The sequence below is a fragment of the Carassius gibelio genome, chromosome B15 (assembly GCF_023724105.1).
Source record: "Carassius gibelio isolate Cgi1373 ecotype wild population from Czech Republic chromosome B15, carGib1.2-hapl.c, whole genome shotgun sequence".
Lineage (NCBI taxonomy): Eukaryota > Metazoa > Chordata > Actinopteri > Cypriniformes > Cyprinidae > Carassius > Carassius gibelio.
The window spans coordinates 25,705,337-25,728,952 of NC_068410.1; the positions used below are offsets into that span (position 1 = coordinate 25,705,337).

General features: G+C 40.1%; 1 long non-coding RNA gene across 1 annotated transcript; it reads right to left on the reverse strand.

Moving 5' to 3' along the window:
- Nucleotides 1-15,379: 15,379 nt before the first annotated feature.
- Nucleotides 15,380-17,003, reverse strand: LOC127972601 (uncharacterized). Its single transcript, XR_008157125.1, has 3 exons — nt 16,827-17,003; nt 16,482-16,550; nt 15,380-16,311 (listed from the first exon to the last, which is right to left on the reverse strand). It is a non-coding gene; the product is annotated as an uncharacterized LOC127972601 (long non-coding RNA).
- Nucleotides 17,004-23,616: the final 6,613 nt, after the last annotated feature.

Sequence of the window (23,616 nt, forward strand, 5' to 3'; positions counted from 1 at the left end):
GTGAAGAGAAAACTGAAGATGAACACAGAGCAGAGCCAGATAACGAACAATAGACTGACTTGTTCACGAGTGAAGAACCGGTTGCATCGGTTTTCGGATCACCAGTAGCTCTTTCGGACTCAATAAACCGATTGATTCAATAAACCGGTTGAAGAAAACGGTTCACTGGTTCTTTTGCGCTCTTTGTAATGGCGTAATTTTTGCAATGATTGCCCCTGATTCAAGCCTTCAGTTTACCCGCACTCATAACACTAGCACAGAATCAGTTCAGAATCAATCACCAAAAGAATCAGTTCGGTTCAGACGCTCTGTGTGTCAGTCTGCTTCAAGCTGAATCACACATGCGCAGTATCATCAGCTCCTCGGTTCTCGAATCGGATCCGTCTGACAGAAACGGTTCTTGACTCGAGAAGATTCAGTCTTTTGTTCGTTATCTGGCTCGGCTCTGTGTTTATTTTCAGTTCTCTCTTCACAGCAGTTCAGTCACTGTACTGTTTGAGTACATGAATTACTCCGGGATATTAGTTTGTTTGAACTCAGAGGGAGTGTCAGCCACATTAAAAGTTAACAGCTTAAGTCATTTGTGGATTAATGCATATTGGAGACACGAACTGATTCAGTTCGATTTGGTTAACTGGTTAAAATAGATCCGGTTACATCGAATGATTCATTCGCAAACCGGATATCACAAACTGCTTTGTTTTAAACAATAGACACAGAAGAAAAGACAATGCTGAATAAAGTCATCGTTTTTGCTATTTTTGGACCAAAGTGTATTTTCAATGCTTCAAAATGTTTTAACTGACCCTCTGATGTCACATGGACTACTTTGATGATGTTTTTCTTACCTTTCTGGACATGGAGAGTATACCGTTCACACAACTTTAGTGGAGGGACTGAGAGCTCTCGGACTAAATCTAAAATATCTTAAACTGTGATCCAAAGATAAACTGAGGTCTTACAGGTTTGGAACAACATGAGGGAAAGTTATTAATAACATAATTTGGATATTTTGGGTGAACTATCCCAGATAGCAAATGACATGTGGCCCAGTTCTGGCCCACATCTCCCATATTCTTCTGGCCCACATACCGCGCGGAATGACGGCGATGACTCAACCTGAGTCTGGCTGACATATGTCAGCCACAACTGAACCAGATCTGGGCCACATCTCAGAAATGGTGTGGGTGACATCTGGGCCAGATCTGGCCCAGTTTTGTCTGACAGAAGTCAGCCACAACTTTACCAGATCCATGCCGCATCTCACAAATGGCATGGGCGACACCTGGCCCAGATGTCAACCACGCCATTTCTGACATGTGGCCCAGATCCGTCCCAGTTGTGGCTGACTTCTGGGTTAGATATGGCCCATATTAACCCTTTCTAGACACAAAAGAATATGTAATTCATCCAGAATAAAGAAAACACTCATGTAGTCTAAACTGCTTTATTAAAATATAAAAATTTGACAAATAAATATACATACATGAATACAGCTGCATGTATAGATATAAAACAAATACATTTACATTATTACAAAATAAAAAATACAGATAAATATTTATAAATATAGTTAAATACACATTAACATTACATTTACATTTAGCAGACACTTTTATCCAAAGCAACTTACAAATGAGGACAATGGAAGCAATCAAAATCAACAAAAGAGCAATGATATACAGGTGCTGGTCATATAATTAGAATATCATAAGTTGATTTATTTCACTAATTCCATTCAAAAAGTGAAACTTGTATATTATATTTATTCATTACACACAGACTGATATATTTCAAATGTTTATTTCTTTTAATTTTGATGTTTATAACTGACAGCTAAATTCAGACGCGGCAGAGAGGAGTGAGTATGAGAAACATTCAGATACACAGGCTGATTCAGTTGTAACAGATATGCAGGTCAGCGATTCATGGGTTAAATTCTGTTTTATAAATTCAGACTGTTGGTACTAAATGCCAGCCTGGCTGGACTTAAACTATTTACGATGCCCATGCGAGCTTCAAAGAAGAAACGAAAACCCCCAACCCAAATTCTTCCAACACTGGAGACAAAGGAACTTTTCGTATAAGTTCCTTACTTTCATTTTATTATTAATATGTATTTTAATTATGTTTATGGATTGCATAAAATGGTTAATCCTTGTTATGTGAAGAGTATAAGTTGCAAGCTTATACTTTAGGAAATGTCTTTCCTCACTTTAACTTCCTCAAAGAGAGCCATGTCTCTGCAACCCCCACTTTTGCAGGTCGTAAAGTTTACGACCACACTGGAGAGGAGAGAAGCCAAATCTTCTCCCCAATGCATTCTATGGAATGAATTTGTTACCTGTTAGTTTTTATGCTGTATAAATGTATTACGTATTCCCTTTTGGTACATTTAGATGTTTCCCAACATCTGCAGTGTTATCATGTGTTAAGCAAATCTTTCAGATGTAGAATTACACATATTTAATGTAACTTCATGTTTTGATCACATATACCTATTATGTTTAGTCTTGTTCTAATCGTCATGCTTTGACAGACCCATTTATCTAGAGCAAAGTAATGAAAAATGTATTTAATCTGGAATAATGAACTTGCTTTAATATTCCTGATGAAATCGGACAGGCCCTAAATCATCAGGGGTTTGTCTCAACCGAGACAAAGGAACTTTCCCTCCGCTTCAGATCGCGGACATTCATTGGATGCTCCCTCGAAAATGGGCGTGAACTATTTCAAGCTATAAGAATTGACCAAACAAGGTCCACCCTTTTTTTTTTTTTGCTTCTTCCTCTTCCCCGTTCTCGGATACGCTGCTCTCCAACGTTGTTTCCGCGCGGCCATAGGCCGCGCTCACAGCGCGAACCCCCTCAGCACAGGGGCTGAGAGAAAAAGCCATTTTAATGGCTCCTTTGGAAGCTTTCGTTTCGTTCGTTTTCTTTTCTTTTCTTTACTAAGTTTATTAAACTATTCGCCTCTCCACGCAAGGAAGACGAATTCTGGAACAATGTTTGTTGAACCTTTCAAATACCGCGCGAGGACAGAACAAAGGACCACGTGCTCCACGCTCACGCCAAGCGCAGCGTGCACGCGCGTCACATGGCCTCCGTTTCATGGCACATGGCTGTTTCAACGGGAACAGTGCGTAAAGCTCACAAGCTCGACGCCGATCTCACGCCACTCACATGGGACACCTTTTGCAAGTATCACTTTCTCTATGGAGATTTAAATGCTGCTTTAAAGTGTTGTTATGATCTGATTTGTTGTTGGCTTCTAAAAGTTACTGACTATGATTTTCATACCTGAGCTCCTTATGTGATCCCATTCTATTTTCTCTCTCTCTCTCTCTCTCTCTCTCTCTTTTATTTGGATTCGTTATGTATTGTATAAAGCTTACTGTTTGTATTGTCGTACGCATATTTACTCTGTGTGATTTGTAGTTTGATGTATTACTAGTTTAATTATTAAAAAACCATATACTGACGATTGGCCTGGACTCCACCCCACTCACATTACGAGTCACTGAAATGTTTTGGTCTTTAGCTACAAGCTCTAAATTTAGAAACTAAATTTATCATAAGGATAGGATAATATTTTCATGGCCAGAGAATACTTTTCCTTGAATTATAAGGCGTGATAACTTTATTGAAAATTGATAAGTCTACAGTGGTGTGCAGGACATACCACGGTTTGATCTGCAGTAATTTATAGTAAGAGATATCACAATAATTGATATGAAGAATGTAATATTGACATATTAATGAGTAAATTACAGTGCCCTGTGATTAGTATTGGTATTGGCAATTGAGCTATTTTTCATAATCAATAAAATTAAATGTAACTGTCATCTGAGATATATATTAATCAAATTCTTGATTAATTATTCAAATTCCCTATATATCATTTGAGTTAATTACTATGTAAAACTCATTGTTGTTATATATTTTGGTGGAGGAACGCGGCTATTTCAAACTTTGTTTTGTGAGCAATCAATCTGTGTATATGGTTTTTAATAATTTCTGCACGTGCGCTATGAAATTATGTAACGTTACTTGTGAGATAAGTCGCAAGACGCGAACTCACTCCTAACTGACTGAGGCAAAAAGCTGGTCAGTAAGCACCTAGGTATTTATAGAAACTTAACAGTATAGTCACTGTTAATTTTAATGAAAGTAATCTGCAGTATAATGTTAAAAGTATCCTGTTAAGAAAGACCAAAATCTTTTTACAGTGAAAACATTTTAATATGAATAATTAAAAGATAAAGAAATCTTTTAATAGTTGCAACATGTAAATCTGAACCTGAGCGATGTTCCTCTGATTCAGTTAAAAAGGCCTTGCTTATTAGATATCGTTATTGAATTCGTGGTAAACCACAATAATATTCAAAAATAAAACGATAAAAACTCCTGGTCTAAAATTGGCTTAGCTACCCGATTTGTAAACCTAAAACATTTAAATCATAAGTGCTATTTTGATAAATGTTTATTGGAGTCAACAGTTGGAAAATTCCTGTTTTTTATTACAGTTGTGTTTTGGAAGTGAACGGATCCTTCTTCAACCTATGTTAATATAGCACCTCAGAGATTAAAACTTTCTGTTTGTTACTTGTGATTTTTGATGCAGAAAATCAGCCTGACAAACGATCAGATAAATTCTAAGTCATATTGAAATTGTAATTCCTCTATCTAAACACTAGAGGGAACGTGTGGGTTAGAAATTTCAGGGTACGCCCTGCTTTCTGATTCCAGCTTGCATGAGTGCAAAGCTGCCAACCTGTGGCCATTTCAGATAATGCGCTCTGATTGCTAATTTATAATCCCCTGTGATGTATATTTGAATTGGATGTCTAAATTCTCGATAATTATTAGCATTTACAGCTTTGCTCGTGCGAATATTATTACAGGGAAACAAAAGAATGTTCCCTGCCTTTGACTGTTTACATTTACTTTGAGTTTAGTTCAAACATGATTTGAATTAAAATGTAATTGTTTAATAGTTGAAGTCTAGATGTTTCAGGTCAACCACTGATTGACCCACTTAGAAGGTAAGCCATCTAGTGGCAGTCTCCTGTTAAATTGACTAACAGACCTATGTCTTTTCCATTCTGTTTTGAATTGAATATCCACTTTTACCCTCTTTGATTAATCTCACACTGTTTGATTAATTTCATGATCATTAATGATAACTTACAAGCTATCAATGGTTATTATAGGATATTATTCAGATTTTCCTTTTAATTCTTACATGCTTATTTTAAATTTTGATTTAAACCAGTTTTGAATTTTTAATTTGAATTAAGTTTTCTGCTCAGCAGGTTAAAGACAGAGAAGCAGTACTTCCCCCCCCCTTGTGGTGAAAACCAGCTACTCCTTCTCCCTTGTTTCATTCCTGTCTTTTAATTTGATGTTTATTATTTTGCTTCTCTCTTTTGACTTAGGTTATTTTGATAATTACCATTATTATCATAAATTCCTTTGTTTTGTTTTATCATGATTAGGTAAAGCTGTTACCTTTCCTCTCTACATATAGTTACTCAATTGATGTTAAACAAACCAAACCTTAATTAACTTTAAGTTTCCTTTGTTCATCCTTTGTGTATTTGATTGTAGAACTCCCTTGGTGATTGGACAGTCATCTCAGGTTTCCAGTGAGCAAGGCTGCCCGATCGGTGTTACCGATACTGGCTGCGAGTGAAACTCGGTCCCTCTTGTCTCAAGAGACATCAGCAATTTTGGCACTCCAAAGGTTGTGCTAAAAGTCACAAGCCGTGCTGTCCTGCGACACGCCAGAGTAACGGAGGACCGGGGACACTGCGGTTCAGTGTTTGGGGAGCACCGGGGAGGTTGACCAAGCCACTGGTTTCCACCTGAATGACTTCAATTCAACCAGGTGAACCAAAAATGATAAAACCTATCCACTTATTATAAGCCACAGAATATTAGATATTCCCCCGGATATATTTTCAGTGTTCTGACCCTTTTGCTTCTTTAAGCCACACCATATTTCTAGGTTTCCTACCCAGATAGCCCACTCACCTGTTGGCCCTATCTTAAAACCTAGCAGTAGGCTTAGGCCTCCTTATTCCCACTAACACATTGTGTTTCTATTGTTTTCATCTCATTTCAAGTGTTGTTTCACTTTGATCTTTTCTACCCTCGGTTCTGTTGTGATTTGTTTCTTTCATTTCACATAGAGACAGTAACCTGGGAGCCACCAACGAAGTTAAATAGTAGAGCGACAACCAGCAGCCGGTGTCATCACACGACCCGCTAGGCTACTGCCTGTCAAATCTCCATTTCAGGTCCTTCGTTGACCCAAGTTAATTGGCTACTTAACTGTCTGACTGTTTGCATCAGTCAGCCCCAAAATTCTCATAAACGGCACAGCCCGTATGAATATAGCTCGTTAAACGTAGAACGAACTTGCATTGGTCTTTTTGTGTGTGTGTGCTGTGCTTCTCTCGCCGACAGAGAATCAGGATGTTCCAGGCATCCAGTCCAGCAGTCCACGGGGGCAACCTCTCGACATGGTTGAAAGCAGTGACGACCCCCTTCCTGCCCAAGGACGCCAGTAACCTGCAGCACCCAGAGCAACTAGACACCGAGCTAGATGAACTGATGGCACGCGATCCAAACCAAAGCGACTACTACAGAGAACTCGCCAGGATCTTCGGAAGCCCAGTTCCCATTCTCGTCGCCCAGGCACGGCTCAGTGAACGGAGCAACATCGCGGAGGAGGCCTGGAAGGACCAGGCCCCAACCCAGAGTCATCTTGATCAGCTTCTCCTCGAGACCCAGAACCAGCGCGAGAAAGAGGACGACACAGATCCAGAGCTACAGAAAGGAGTTGAAAGACTTCACAATGCCCTGCAAGATCTTCGCCTCGACACAGATCAAAGAGAACAGCTGGAGAGAGAAGCCAGAAAAGAACTCAACAAAAAACTCCAGCAAGGTGGCGCTCTCCTAAAAAGAGCAGAGACTGAACTAAAAAAAAAAAAGACTATAAAACCTGGGCCTGCAAAACACACTTGCAAGCGGCCCAAGCTAAATTCAACAAGCTTACTCTGCAGAGAGACAAGCTCCAAGATGAACTTTACACTGTTCACACAGAACTGAGACAATTTCACAGATTACAGAGTGGCTGGATCGGAGAAACGCACACCACAAAATTTCTCCCGGGCCGCCACTCCAACCCTTTCAGCCAAGAACCCAGAGCTGGAAAAGGGGGTGTAATCTCCCTTCTAAGGAAATCACCAGCCAGCTTGCAAGAACATCTGTCAACAACGGAGGGAAGAGAACCCTTCCAGAGAACGCATGTCACCAAACCCTGCACTGCTCACAGAGAACTTCACAAGCTAGCCAGAAGCATCTCTACATTCAATCCAGATCCTGCAGGAGGACATGACGTTCATGCTTCTTTACAAGCCATTGACTTTCATTTGCAAACTGTCGCTAACGTGACAGATGTGAACACATTGTACCTGTTAAAAATCACGTCCAGCCGTGATGTGCATTGCTTTCTGGATCGTCAACCAGAGACTGTCAAAGCGTACTACCAGCAACTGCTACAGACTTTGATTCTTGAATTCTCTGATCCAAACTCAGATCATGGGCTCCTTATTGCTATGGACCTCAAACAGGGCCGATTTGAAAACCCACAGACTTTCTGTAGTCAGCTACGAAACACCTACTTCGGAGCATGAAACGAACCAGGTATGGAACAGGATTTCAACTTAAAAACTCTGTTCCTCCTAAACCTACATGCTAGTTGGAGTTTTCATCTCAGAGTCCCAGCGTGTCCCCGTAACAGGACTACACAAGAGTTACGGAACTTAGCCCACAAAGCTTGCACCAAGCAAAAGACGATTTGTGAAAAGACTGTGAAATACCCCAAAGTCTCTGTCTCTGAGCACTGCTTGGAGTTAACCCTAGATGGCGCCCTACAACACCACAGTCACAGACATTTTTACAGAGAGTCAATACCGTTCCAAGCCAGCAGAGGGCAACACAGTGCAGCCACGTCTGAGACAGCAGAGATCCTGAGGGTGCTGAAAGTGCTTCTTCACATGAAAACTCACAAGGAAGATGAGCCAAGCACCCAGAACACTGCCCGTCATCTACAGACCACAGAGCTAACTGTCACAGCACAAGGTGACAGCAACACCCAAGCTCCACAGTCAACACCTGCACACCCTGAACGAGACAGCACAGGTCCTCACGCCAGGTACCACAAACACAAGGTACCAGAAAATGCTGTTTCGACTACCTGCCTTCGCAGCGAGCTACACAAGACCACCGATCGTCCCACCTGCCCTGATGCCAACATTCCTGGGCAGCCCTGTCAAAAAGGGGGTGGGTCAAAAAGGAGTCAACAGGGAAGACCTGATCGACACAGGATTAAACCTGACGGTGATCTCATCTTACCTTTTCAAAAGACTCCAATTTGAAGCTAAGAGACAAGATCGAACTCTTACACCTCAAACTTATGAACTGAATGTACAGGTGTACAGACAGGATGACATCCAGTTTGAACAGGTTGTTTCCATTCACCTGACATTCGTTCCGATGAGTCTAATACATCCCATGTATGTCCCACCAATGAACACTCATACATTGCTCATCGACAAAGACCTGCTAGAACACTTTGACCCTTTTCTGAACTTCAAACAGCTAAAAGACTTTGCTCAAGTGCGAGAACCTCTTTCTCTCCAGCCACACAGGTTGCTAGAGCCAGACTGTCAGGTCGCAGAGGTCACGGGAACTCCCACAGAGCCAGACGGTCAGGTCACAGAGGTCACGGGAACCCCAGCAGCCAGCCATGAGTACAACGCCCTAACAACAGGCCCAAGTTCAAGCCTCTGTACCTTTAGTCAACAAACAGGGTACGGTGGTACCAGCTTACACCAAAGGGGTCGCTGTTCGACTCAACCTGCAAGGTGGTCAAACCTTACACCACACGCTGGGTTTCTTCCAATCCTCACCTGAATGTGTGGAACTCGGACTCACACTTGAAAACAAGCATGTCAAACACCAACACCTGTTCCAGCAATGTGATAACATCACAAAAACACACAATGTGATCGTGTACTGGAAGAAGGAAAAAGGACACTCAAAGTTACCAAGTCTAGACGAGGACTTTAAAGATCACACTGACACCCTTGCCAAAACTGGCACACTAAACAACATTCTGTGGTCACTCCCAACCCACCCACCCACATTCAAGGTTGAAGTGATTACACACAGCACAAGAACTTTACTAGCTAAACTGCCTACCTCAGAATCGCTTACGCAGGCTCCGTTGTCTACACAGACCAACATAGCGGACATGCAGGCTTCTGAAACCTTGATAATGACTTTGTTTTACCACCTCTCAGACCCCTCCATCCACCCTGGCAACCAGTCAACAGTCACTGACAACCAAAGCCCCAGACCACTGCATGATACACAAACCATGCTGCGTGCACAGAACAATATTGTGGGTTGTGCACCGTCTGACATCACAATGCCAGGGCGTGTAATGCCACGGAGCAAAAGGGGGATAAGGCCAATATATTTCCATGACGCAGCATGTGCTGCACCACGCAGCACCAGAGCCACTGACAAAACACTGAGGCAAGCGTCATGCCAGCAGCAAGATGTGGCAAAACATGGGCGAGGGCGAGCTAAACCCAGTCGCCGCCCACGAAGCAAAGAGACTGTCCTGTCCAACCAAAGACAGGCCTTGTTTGTTTCTTTCTCCCCTTTTCTCTCTCTCTCTCCCTATTATCTGTACCAGGATGCTGCTGTGGTTTGCCGTGCTGTGCTGTCAGCCAAAGAGAGGACAGCTGCCACCGAGAAAACCGCTGAGACTCCTGACTACCGATGACAGGGCACACTACCCCAGCACTGTAACCGAATACAGCTGTACAAGGTTCCGATGGAGAGAGGACTCCCTCACTCACACTGAGGCCGATGTCAAACACCTGTTCAGCCAACATGAGAAAGTGACGGTTACACAAATGGAGTTAGGTGGACACCACCACCGCTCCAAACAGTTCCCGGGAGCTTTGCTTAGAGCCGCTGCTGCCGCCAGAATGTTAACATTGTTATGTCCAGTGTCAATGCAGCGAACCAGACTGTAAACTCCTTGAAACCACTGTTTACTGTCTTCCAGAAGAACTTTACCCAGACTCAGCTGTTTACAGCATTAACAACAGCCATGCTGTGGGAGGTTAGCTCCTCCAATGACAGCCTAACCACGAGTAAAACCCCACCGTACATGATATCTTTAAGCCTTGTGTTAACTGTGCTGTCTTACGCCATCACCATGCCAGCTGACCTGCTACGAATGCACCTGGCCAACTCTCTGGATAGCGCCTTCCTACGGCACGCAAACCCCAAACAGGGAGAAGTGAACGTGCTCCTGAACCAACTCATCAGCGAGTCAAACCAAGTCTACAGACCTAAAGACATTGTCAGTGTCAGGATGTGGAAGAGCAACACCCACACCAAAACACACATTCCAAATGTGGTGGCCTACCACGACAGCAACACACAGCTGTACCTGGCCCCAAACATGCACATGTGTACTTTAACCAAAGACATTCATTATCTCTGCCTTAGCAAACCCTTCCTCAGACACAACTCTGAAGGAATCTGCGAGCTGCAACCCTGGGTCAGCGATACGCGCTGCCCTGCCGAAGCCAAGCCTCGTACACAAGTCACAGAAACGCAAGCAGAGATTGTGGGTAACAGATGGCTCGTCAACACTCCTGTGCGCTCAGCTATGCTGACCTACGACCAGCATGACACCGCCACCCGTGCCAACCTGCTGGACCAAGTACTGAAAGGTACCACCCAACACATTGACATTACTCCTGTCGATACAGCCCTCCAAGCACTGTCTCGACAGCCCATTCTGAACCAGTCATCTGCGGTCCTAGCCTGGACTGCTGCCGACACTGCACGGTGCATCTCCACCGTCATTGGTCCCGCCCTGACTCTTGGCGTGACCTTCATCCTATACAGGATACTCAACGAGATGCAAACCTCTACAGCCAAACTCACGACAACTGTGGCTGGAGGTCTCCGATGGAATCCCCGGAAAAGGGACGCAAAGTCAAAGACAATACCGAACCTCACCAAGCTGAATCCTCAGCTTCAGGAACCACCTGTCATCATGACCCACCTGCTGCATGACCATCACGATTCACCTGTCATCTGCCCATCCGGGATGATTGCCGTCCGATGATGTCCACACAGGGACTTCATCTGACGTAAAGGGGGAGATGTAACAGATATGCAGGTCAGCGATTCATGGGTTAAATTCTGTTTTATAAATTCAGACTGTTGGTACTAAATGCCAGCCTGGCTGGACTTAAACTATTTACGATGCCCATGCGAGCTTCAAAGAAGAAACGAAAACCCCCAACCCAAATTCTTCCAACACTGGAGACAAAGGAACTTTTCGTATAAGTTCCTTACTTTCATTTTATTATTAATATGTATTTTAATTATGTTTATGGATTGCATAAAATGGTTAATCCTTGTTATGTGAAGAGTATAAGTTGCAAGCTTATACTTTAGGAAATGTCTTTCCTCACTTTAACTTCCTCAAAGAGAGCCATGTCTCTGCAACCCCCACTTTTGCAGGTCGTAAAGTTTACGACCACACTGGAGAGGAGAGAAGCCAAATCTTCTCCCCAATGCATTCTATGGAATGAATTTGTTACCTGTTAGTTTTTATGCTGTATAAATGTATTACGTATTCCCTTTTGGTACATTTAGATGTTTCCCAACATCTGCAGTGTTATCATGTGTTAAGCAAATCTTTCAGATGTAGAATTACACATATTTAATGTAACTTCATGTTTTGATCACATATACCTATTATGTTTAGTCTTGTTCTAATCGTCATGCTTTGACAGACCCATTTATCTAGAGCAAAGTAATGAAAAATGTATTTAATCTGGAATAATGAACTTGCTTTAATATTCCTGATGAAATCGGACAGGCCCTAAATCATCAGGGGTTTGTCTCAACCGAGACAAAGGAACTTTCCCTCCGCTTCAGATCGCGGACATTCATTGGATGCTCCCTCGAAAATGGGCGTGAACTATTTCAAGCTATAAGAATTGACCAAACAAGGTCCACCCTTTTTTTTTTTTTGCTTCTTCCTCTTCCCCGTTCTCGGATACGCTGCTCTCCAACGTTGTTTCCGCGCGGCCATAGGCCGCGCTCACAGCGCGAACCCCCTCAGCACAGGGGCTGAGAGAAAAAGCCATTTTAATGGCTCCTTTGGAAGCTTTCGTTTCGTTCGTTTTCTTTTCTTTTCTTTACTAAGTTTATTAAACTATTCGCCTCTCCACGCAAGGAAGACGAATTCTGGAACAATGTTTGTTGAACCTTTCAAATACCGCGCGAGGACAGAACAAAGGACCACGTGCTCCACGCTCACGCCAAGCGCAGCGTGCACGCGCGTCACATGGCCTCCGTTTCATGGCACATGGCTGTTTCAACGGGAACAGTGCGTAAAGCTCACAAGCTCGACGCCGATCTCACGCCACTCACATGGGACACCTTTTGCAAGTATCACTTTCTCTATGGAGATTTAAATGCTGCTTTAAAGTGTTGTTATGATCTGATTTGTTGTTGGCTTCTAAAAGTTACTGACTATGATTTTCATACCTGAGCTCCTTATGTGATCCCATTCTATTTTCTCTCTCTCTCTCTCTCTCTCTCTCTCTCTCTCTTTTATTTGGATTCGTTATGTATTGTATAAAGCTTACTGTTTGTATTGTCGTACGCATATTTACTCTGTGTGATTTGTAGTTTGATGTATTACTAGTTTAATTATTAAAAAACCATATACTGACGATTGGCCTGGACTCCACCCCACTCACATTACGAGTCACTGAAATGTTTTGGTCTTTAGCTACAAGCTCTAAATTTAGAAACTAAATTTATCATAAGGATAGGATAATATTTTCATGGCCAGAGAATACTTTTCCTTGAATTATAAGGCGTGATAACTTTATTGAAAATTGATAAGTCTACAGTGGTGTGCAGGACATACCACGGTTTGATCTGCAGTAATTTATAGTAAGAGATATCACAATAATTGATATGAAGAATGTAATATTGACATATTAATGAGTAAATTACAGTGCCCTGTGATTAGTATTGGTATTGGCAATTGAGCTATTTTTCATAATCAATAAAATTAAATGTAACTGTCATCTGAGATATATATTAATCAAATTCTTGATTAATTATTCAAATTCCCTATATATCATTTGAGTTAATTACTATGTAAAACTCATTGTTGTTATACAGTCTTCTGAATTGGGAGTAGCTAACATGCATTATAAACTTCTTTCAAATTAGAATCTGTTGGGGAGATAAAATGTGCAAGATAACGTATATGTACTAATAAAAACATCAAACAAAAAAAAATGTATCTTTTACTCTCCAATACTGAAAGCAGAACTGATAAGGGAGCCCTTGATACTAGCCGCATTTCCACTGTCGGGCCAGTGCGAGCCAGGGCTTAAAGCGGGTCGGGCGGGGCTCATAGCCCCGGGCCAGAATAGCGCAGGGTTTCCACAGTGGAGCTTGAAGCACCGCTGCACGTCACTAAAACACTCCCTTTACACGCCTCTCAGAACAACGTCATGCAAAATTAATCACACATAAACACACTTATTTCTATTTTATTTATTTATTTATTTTTAACGCTTATGAAAATAGCCTGCTTATTCAGTCGAGTCTGTTTCTGTTTATTAGCCACAGTATAGCTGTCATATTTATAATGAATGATAATATATCTTATTTTTATAAAAGCTCCCGAACAAAAAAACATTATTAGGCTATATTCTTTTATGATAGGCAACGTGAGATAAACTCTCGAGACGAGGCTTGTGACAGATAATATAAGTTACTTAATAAATACACGATTGTGATAGAGAATAAGAAGCTGACGTCTGATTTCTTCAAGCGGTCTTATTTTACCATGTTTACTATGGTAATATTTTTAGCGTGCATATCTTTTTCATCGCTTATACATATTTCTGCCTTGCATAGTGATTATAATCCACATTGGATCAAGTTATTTCAAACACTCGCTGCTGACTGAAAGAGTTTTGAGCTTGATTTATTTAAAAAAGTGTTTAATGCTGGTGTTAAAGCTATTATCTTTCTGAAATGATCCGCAGCGCAGACTCGCTATTTTTATAAAAGCTCACAAACAAAAATCATTTTTATATTTTGGTGATATGCAACGTGGAGCTAAACTCTTGAAACGAGACGACAGATAAAATGTTACGTAATAAATACACAATTTTGATAGAGAATAAGAAGCTGACGTCTGATTTCTCCAAGCGGTCATATTTAACATGTTTACTATGGTAAAGTTAATGTTTAGCGTGCATAGTCTTTTACATCGCTTATACATATTTCTGCTTTGTTTAGTGATTATAATCCACATTGGATCAAGTTATTTCAAACACTTGCTGCTAACTAAGAGTGAGTTTTGAGCTCAACTGATTTTAAAACGTCTTTAATGCTGGTGTTAAAGCTGTTATCTTTCTGAAATGATCCGCGCTGACGCTCTCTAGACACGGAGAAACCCTGCCTTTGTTCATAACCCCTCCTCTAGCCCCAGCTGGCCCGCTTTGGCCCAAGGTTTTCGTCGGGCCCAAAAACCCTGGCCGTTGGCCCCGAGGAAGCCCCGGCGAGGCACGATCAAGCCCCGGAAGTGACTGTGGAAACGCGACTGGCCCTGGCACGCACTAGCACGCCCGGTCTTAGCTCGATAGTGGAAACACGGCTACTGTGACACAGCTCTTTCAAATTAACATTACCTTTTTTGCAGTGGCGGTAGTTGCCATCATCTAAGGTCTTTTGAGTACTGGTATCATCTGAAGTCCTCACAAGTCCTCACAAGTCCTCACAAGTCCTGTGCTGTGCAGTTTCTAATAACCCTGGGATGGACATTTGCAGAAACAGGAAGGCAAAGGGAGAAAGATTAGCATAGCTGCTGTTCATATCATTTCAGGCAATGTGCACTTTTTACTATTTCATCAATGGAGTACATTGAGTACTATTTTTAATCTAGTAGGTTTAAACTGAAATAATTTTTCTAGATCCCTTAATAAACATATTATTTGTTGTCTGTTTTTGGGGAACAGACACAATCTCTACAGAATGGACTGCATATGCCAGAGTAACATTTAATACATTTTAATAAAGTTTAACTGGGAGGAACATCATAACTGTAATTTACACAACCATTCAAGAGTTTGGGGTCTGTAAGATATTTTATGCCTTTATAAAAAATCTCTTATGCTCACCACGGCTCCATTTATTGTATCAAATTACAGTAAAATAGTAACACTGTGACTATTAGAATTCAAAACAACTCTTTTCTATGTGAATATTATGTTAAAATGTCATTTATTCCTTTGATCAAAGCTGAATTTTCAGCATCATTACTCCAGTCTTCAGTGACAAATCTTCAGAAATCATTCTAATATGATGATTTACTGCTCAAGAAACATTTCTGATTATGATCAATGTTAAAATACAGATGTGCTGAATTTTTTTGTTGTTGGATTCATTGTTACATAGACTCTAAACATTTTAATGTTAGTGTTACATGCATCAAATTGTTCAAAATCATCTGTTTCAAATAGTGTTCCTGTAGCTCAACTGGTAGAGCACTGTGCTAGCAAGCAAGCAAGCGCAAGGTTGGGGGTTTGATTCCCCGGGAACACATGATATGTAAAAATTGATAGCCTGAATGCGCTGTAAGTCGCTTTGGATAAAAGCGTCTGCATAAATAAATGCAGGTCTTTTGAACTTTGTATTCATCTGTGAATCCTGAAAAATAAAATGCATCACGGTTTCTACAAAAAAATGGAAGCAGCACAACTGTTTCAACGCTGATAATAAGTTTCTTGAGCAGCAAATCAGCATTTCTGAGGGATCCATGTGACACTGAAGACTGGAGGAATGATGCTGAAAATACAGCTGCACATCACAGGAATAAATTAGTTTATAATGTATTCACATAGAAAACAGCTATTTTAAATTGTAATAATATTTCACAATATTAATCTTTTTACATATTTTAATCAAATAATTACTACAGAGGTGAGCAGAAGATAATTATTACAAATTGTATCAACTTCAAGCTTTTGAACACTAGTGTACTGTATATTTGAGGTTTGACTTACTGTACTAGTCTTGTGGTCAATAGCATCTTGGAGATGTTGTCTTACAGTAGGTTCACTCCGACTCTGCTGGATGCAGCAGGCCATCAGCACTGGAGAATCTAGGAACAAAACAAGCAATTTGACACAGAGCCAACAATATTTAGTCTGCAGTTACAGGTTTATTAGATGGAAACAAGCTAGAGCAGGTGAAATGCAAAAAATAAATAAATAAAATAACAAATTCATTGCGATATATGTTGTGAAAAAAATGCATATTAGGTTACTTAACCTTTTCAGTGCTTCCTACATCTCTGTCAGCAGCTCCCTTCAGAAATATTGAAATCTTGGAAACTCCCTTCTGTTGTAGAAGGATTATTTTGTCACTCTTGAAATCGCAGAACAGTTTTATGTTTACCATAAAAGATCAAAACAACTTTAGTTTTCTGCCAATTTTCGCGCTCCTTGATAACGTGACGTCATCGATCAACAGTAAAGTGTAAATGTTAAGGTTAAATAAATTAAGCAATTTCCAATTATCCATTGAAAGATTACAGTCAAAAGCTATCATCTACAGATGAAGATTTGATTAAAAGCCCAAACTTTCATAAATAAGAGCACAATAGAGTTATCATACCTGACGATACGTCGTCTGAAAACGGTAGAAACGCTAACGGACTTCTTCGAAGACATTAAACCATTCCTATAAAGTAAATAAACAACAGAAGCGAGTCAAATTATAAGTAATATTTGTGTGATTTTATGGACTTAACTCACCTGAAAACAGTGAAATCAGCGAGAAACGGGGTGTTTCCTCGTGACATTTGCAGTGTTTCGCTCCGTTTCCATGGCAACTCCATCCGGTCCGCGCGCACGCCCATGAAAGCACGTGACGAATTAAAAGTCACACGCTTACGTTACATAAATAAACATATGAATAAACATATGCCCCTTATTTTTTTCTGTAAGAGGGGCCGCGGCCATTTGTAGATTTAATGTGTCTGGCTTTCGGTGTCATTCCAGCTATATTAGCTGTACAAACAGCTTGTTTTGCTGTTTACTGTTGCAAACTGCTGTATTACCATGTTATTTTTAATGTATTGTCTTAATTATGAACGTACTGGTTTGTAGTGCAAACAGTTTTACCGTTTACTGCACTTTGTTCTTCTTGTTATTTCCCTATAACCATGACCATAAGTCTCACACATTCAAATGCAATTGTTTGGTGGATAGAATTAGATCACTACATAATTCAAAATGTCATTCAATTATGATATTTCTAATTTAAAATTCATTTTGTAGTTCTATACATACCTGTCAAGTATCCCGTTTTGGCCGGGAAAGTCACGTATTTTACCCTTCTTTCCCGCCGTCCTCCCGTATTAGTATTTTCCCGTAAGTCTCCCGTATTTTTATTATAATTTTTTTTACCTGCGTTATTAATAAAATAATAATAATAAAAACATTCCCAATCTGAGCTCTGTCACTAGTCTCGCGATAACTCCCACCTGTAGTAGCCTGTCGCGAGGGGTGTGTGAGGTCAGGTGACATGAGTTATAACGTGGGAAAAACAACAACAACAAAAGAAAAAACAGAGACGGATGATGGATGCTACAATAGAGAGTGAAGGCACACCTGCCAAAAAACCAAAACCCATGTGTAAATACCGTGATAAATGGGACCAGCGAATTTACTTTTTTAAAGAATGCAAAGTCTGCAACAAATTGGTACAACAACTCACTAAAAGAGTAAAAGAAAAGTTATGTGAAATGAAAAGAAAAACTGTTAAAGAGAAGCAATATGAAATGAAAAGAATGTGTGGAATTAAAATAAAATGTAAATGTAAAGACAAGCAATGTTAAATTAACAGAAAATATGCAAATAAGCCTTTAAATAAATGCTCTTCATATATACCCTTTTGTGTTTTAATTTGGGCTATAACACCTGTCTTAAAATGTAAGGGATACTGGAGCTTTGTTGGGGTGGTGGGACTGCTCGCAATGGGCGCTGGATAATTTCCCTTATTTTCAAATCCAAAACTTGACAGGTATGGTTCTATAGCCCAGTGCAAAATGCCAGGCCTGCACATAATAGTGGGACAAAGTGGCACTTTTATAGTTTAAGATTTTGTATTATTACTTTTACGAACACTCATATATATATATATATATATATATGTGTGTGTGTGTGTGTGTGTGTGTGTGTGTGTGTGTGTGTGTGTAAAAGGTGCATCTTGAAGAAATGTGAATATCATGAAAAAAGTTCATTTTTTGTAACTTTTTTTATTAAAAAGTGAAATTTTCATATATTCTAAAGATTCATTTTTTTTTTTTTTTTTGATGATTAGAGCTTAATTTAATGAATGTAATTATTACATTTAAAAGTAAAAAAAGGAGTTAAACAAATATTATTTAATTATTTAAAATGATTTTTAAAGAAACTTTGTCCTGTGGTGTGACAGTACAAGTGTCACAATGGAGGACTTTTTTTTTATTTTTTATCACACCTAAGGACGTTTCAGCCTTTTCTGTCAAATAATGACCTTGCTGTTCCAAGCTAACCTGTCATTAGTGGCAAGCAAGACACATTTGCTAAATTTTCTAGGATTATGTATCTTAACATGCACTTTTTAATTTAAAAAATATATAATTTAGCGGTGTCATATTAATGCACAACAAAGCATAAAACATTTGTAGTGGTTCCGAAAAAGTTCAAAGGACATGGTGTCACACCAGAGGACATGGTACAAAAATGTAAAAAAAATCGAATAACATTGCAGCTTCATAAAAGGTCCGTGTAGGTCAAATAAATGTGTGTATGTATTTATATTACGTGTCCTGAAATATTATGGGCGTCCAGTACTCAAAATAGTTTTAGAACCACTGACTGGTAAAGTAAGGTGATCTGCCAGGACGTGTCTTCAGAAAATGGCACATCTGGTCACCTGGTATAGGCCATATCTGGCCCACATACAACAAGCCAGAACTCAACCTAAAACCGGTTTGTCACACACGGGCCAGATCTGGCCCACACACAGCAAACCACGACTCAAATTAAAGCCGGTTTGTCGCACACGGGCCAGATCTGGCCCACACACAGCAAGCCACGACTCAAATTAAAGCCGGTTTGTCGCACACGGGCCAGATCTGGCCCACACACAGCAAGCCACGACTCAAATTAAAGCCGGTTTGTCGCACACGGGCCAGATCTGGCCCACACACAGCAAACCACGACTCAAATTAAAGCCGGTTTGTCGCACACGGGCCGGATCTGGCCCACACACAGCAAGCCACGACTCAAATTAAAGCCGGTTTGTCACACACGGGCCAGATCTGGCCCACACACAGCAAGCCACGACTCAAATTAAAGCCGGTTTGTTACACACGGGCCGGATCTGGCCCATAAACAGCATGCCACAACTCAAACTAAAACCGGCTTGATGTGTGTGGGCCAGAGATGGCCCATATAACCTCTGCCGCTGCCAGAACTGAGCCAGATGTGCCATAGTTGGCCCAGATGAGGCCCGGATATGTTTGCTATCTGGGATCCCTTTAAGTTGCACTGTCTTGGGGAAGAAAAACAGGCGCTGTCTGACCGGAGGCAACTCGGGGAAAACTGAACTCACTTGAAGCTACATACGTTGTAAAGTAGTGTATATTATGAACAAATGTCATTCAAATCATGCCTTAAATTGATACACAAAGAACGACCATTTACCGGAGTGATAACAATGATGGACAAAAATTAACTGGGTGCAGCTGAGGCAACTCTAAAATGAAAGGAAATACGCTGTACAAAAGCACATATATTGAACAAACATAACTCAACTCTTATCAGTGATGCACGGGTTACCTGCGGTTACGAGTCATCCAAAAATATTTTTAATGAGATCCGGGTCGCGGTTGGTCGGGTCATTTGAAATACCTTTGTAATTTATATAGTACTAGACACAATTGAGAAATACATAGGCCTAACATTACACTTTATTGGCTGAATAACTGGCGCGAATAGAGTGACCACATCACAGGACAGATGAGGACTCAAGAGCGCATGAGGCTGAAAATGGTAACTTTATTAAAAGGGACGTCTTAACGTCAAAAACCACTCGGGGGGAAAAAACTCAGTCTTAACTTCCAACTGCACAGTGGGCAGGTCATTCGCTCAGCCTCCGAGAGCGCCAGGAGAGAAGGAGTAACAAATCCAAAACAGTAGGCAGGAATATGGCCGAAAAGACAAGGGGTCAAGCGAGGTGCAGACAGGGCTGAGAACAGTAGTACCAGGGTCAAAGACAGTCCAGGTCGAGAACCAGAAGAGCAGTCCGAAATCCTCTGGGGGCAAAGCACACGTTACACCACCCGGGCAGACAAACCAACGAGCGTACTGACCAGAAAGGAGGAACAGGACAGAACCGAAGCCAAACGCCAAAACATCACAGAACACACTGACAAGGAGGGGTGAAAATCAAGCAGAATAAATAGGGTGAGTAACGAGATAGAGGGAACAGGTGCGTCAGACAAGCCGCAGCCTAGATTGCTGAGTGAGATCAGCTGGCGCTAAAGCGAAGTGAAAAAAAAACAGAGAAAATATATAAAAAGTCAGAGAGAGAGAAGAAATGGAAACAAAACGAATACAAGTGTAGAAAAATGAGTAAAAACAAAAATATATATATAAAAAATAAACAAAGTAAAAAACAAGGAGGAAAAAAGGACAGATCATACCCAAGTCCTGACACCTCCTTGTCCCGCTTTGTTGTACTGTACAGCAATTTTACCCTTTGTCCCACCTCATTCAAATTGAGCATCTGTCCCGCTTTTTCATTCAACCCTAATAAATACACGGATATGTCCATGGGTATACTGTTAACTAGGTCCAATAGTTCAGAGGAGAGCAATAAAAGCGTTAGTCGATAGGCTGAGTCGTACGTCAATCAAACTGTTGCTGGTGCACAAACGCCTTCTCAAGAATCTCAAATTGGAGAGCGCGCGTGCTGTTCGCTCAGTTTAAGCAGCCATGGCCAGTGTGGCCACAAAAAAGAGAAGATGCACTTTTAATAGCGAATAGACTGCTACATAGTGTACTCTTGGTTAAGACCTGTAGATGGCGAAGCAGAGAGAGATTTTTGCATTTTATGCAAAAGCAATTTTTCAGTGGGACATGGTGGAGAATACGATGTGAAGTGACATGGTGTATGTGAGTACCCCAGAAAAAAGCACATCATCAAGAAACATGCAAATCAGTGCAATCGTTTTTCAATAAACCAAATGACTCACAGACTGACAAAGTTTGGGCAGCAGAAGTGACAAGAATTTATCATGCCGTACATCACACACATTCATATCGCTCTGACTAGAGTAACAAGTTAGCCCCAGTAATTTTTCCAGATTCTGAAATAGCTAAGAAAAAGTTGTAGAAACTTTGGGTGATATTATGGGACAGGTATAGTGTCTTAATTGTTTCGTCGGTGGGTTTAAAAAAAATATAGGCATTATTATATATTACAGAAAGCTTGAAATGTCTACTTTTAAATGAACATATTCAAACCAAAATAAATAGGATACTCTCTGATTATGTAGTCCATATGAAATGTGCATTTCTCTCTGGTGTTCATGGCGAGTCCGCATCGACGACAACATCTTTGCAGTGACACAGAAAACACCAGATTATTACAAAACAATTAAATGCGTCCATGCTAATTTAAACACATTCATAATCATTACTATTTAACTGGTTCTTTGTGGCAAGCCTTATGTGTGCGGTCATAATTCTTATTATAGGCTATAGTCTATTTAAGTAATTAAATTAATATAAAGGGGCGACGCATTTACTACTTTTAAAAAATGCGGGCCAGGAAGCTGTTCGGGTACAATATTTTATTTTTATTTTTTTGTGGTATGAGTTGCGGGCGGGTTAGTTGAAAACATTGGTCAGGTGCGGGTTGTTTATACATTGACCCGCACATCACTGTCTCTTATGGTAAATATTATATATAGAACAGTACCTACCGGAAAAATTAACTTACACTGTCAGGCAGAAAAAAATAGGCAACGTCTGACCTGAGGCAACTCATAAGACCAGGCAGGAAAACTCAACTGACTTAACGCCACCTATGTTGTATAAAAGCGCATATTTGATCAAACTTCAATTAAATCATATCATGAATTGACACGCATAGTACTGCACTTACCGGAGTGATCACAATGAAGAAATAAACGGGCGCCGCCTGAGGCAACTCGAAAATGAAGTGAGAGAAATGAAAATGCCGTTGTTTATGAAAAAGTGATCGATTGAGCATGCTCATCAGCCTTTGTTGGTAGTACTAATAAACAACTTAAAGTTATTATTTGTTCCAACTTTCAATATCAATTTGGTCAAACAAATTGATCTACATTTCTATTTTACTTACTTTTCTGTGTTATCTCAACTTTTTTAATATTAAGTAGTTGAATTTACTTAAAAAACTGAGTTTGTAATACAAATTGTAAGTTGGATTTTTTACAGTGTAGTAGTAGTAGTAATAATAATAATAATAATAATAATAAATGTTTTCTCAAACAGCCAAAAGATCAGATATCAGATCAGATTAATTTGAAATATGATACATTTGATTTGAACTATTTTTACTGTTATATCAGTTTGATTATTTTGATGGTACCCCTTAGACAGCTGTTGAGTAACTCTTCCAACTATATCAACTAGTGGTCATTACAATATTAGTATGTCTGCAACTGTAAATATATGCTAGCACTTTATTTTGATGGTCAACCAACAGATAAATTGACATAGGTGTCTTTGCAAGTACGTCATCTTATTCTACCATAATAGATTATACCATTCTTGAGCATACTTATACTCTAATGAGACTTAGTTGGGATGTAGTGGCAAAGTTGCTTATAATTGATTGATTAAGTGGACCATCAAAATAAAACATAACCATGTAAAAGTTTGCATTTTTTTTCAGTTGGAGTATTAATCTCACATTAATTAACATTATCTCCAAAGGAAACACTCAAGTATCACTCAACATCTAACCACTCACAAGCTTCCGGTTCTGGTTCCGATTCTGCCTAACGATTCCTGTTCCATTAAAATTATTTAACAACTAATAAACAAATAGTGGTAAGTAAAAATGCACAATACTTAAACAATCTTTTTTTGTGTTTATTACTTACTGTCAAATGAATTTGCAGTTGGCAATTAAAAAAAATTAATTACATTCTGCTTTTCAGTGTCATAACCAAGCAGGAATAAGCTGGTTGGCTAAACAGTCCTTAGAGGGTGGGTGGTATTTAGGGTTAAGAAAAATTTGTATTAGTATGTAGTAGTATATAGTAGTATTAGTTATATTTTTAGTATATTAATTTACAAGTAATAAATAGTAATTCAATTAACTTTGTAATAAATGGTAGTTCAGCTGCATGTATGTACCT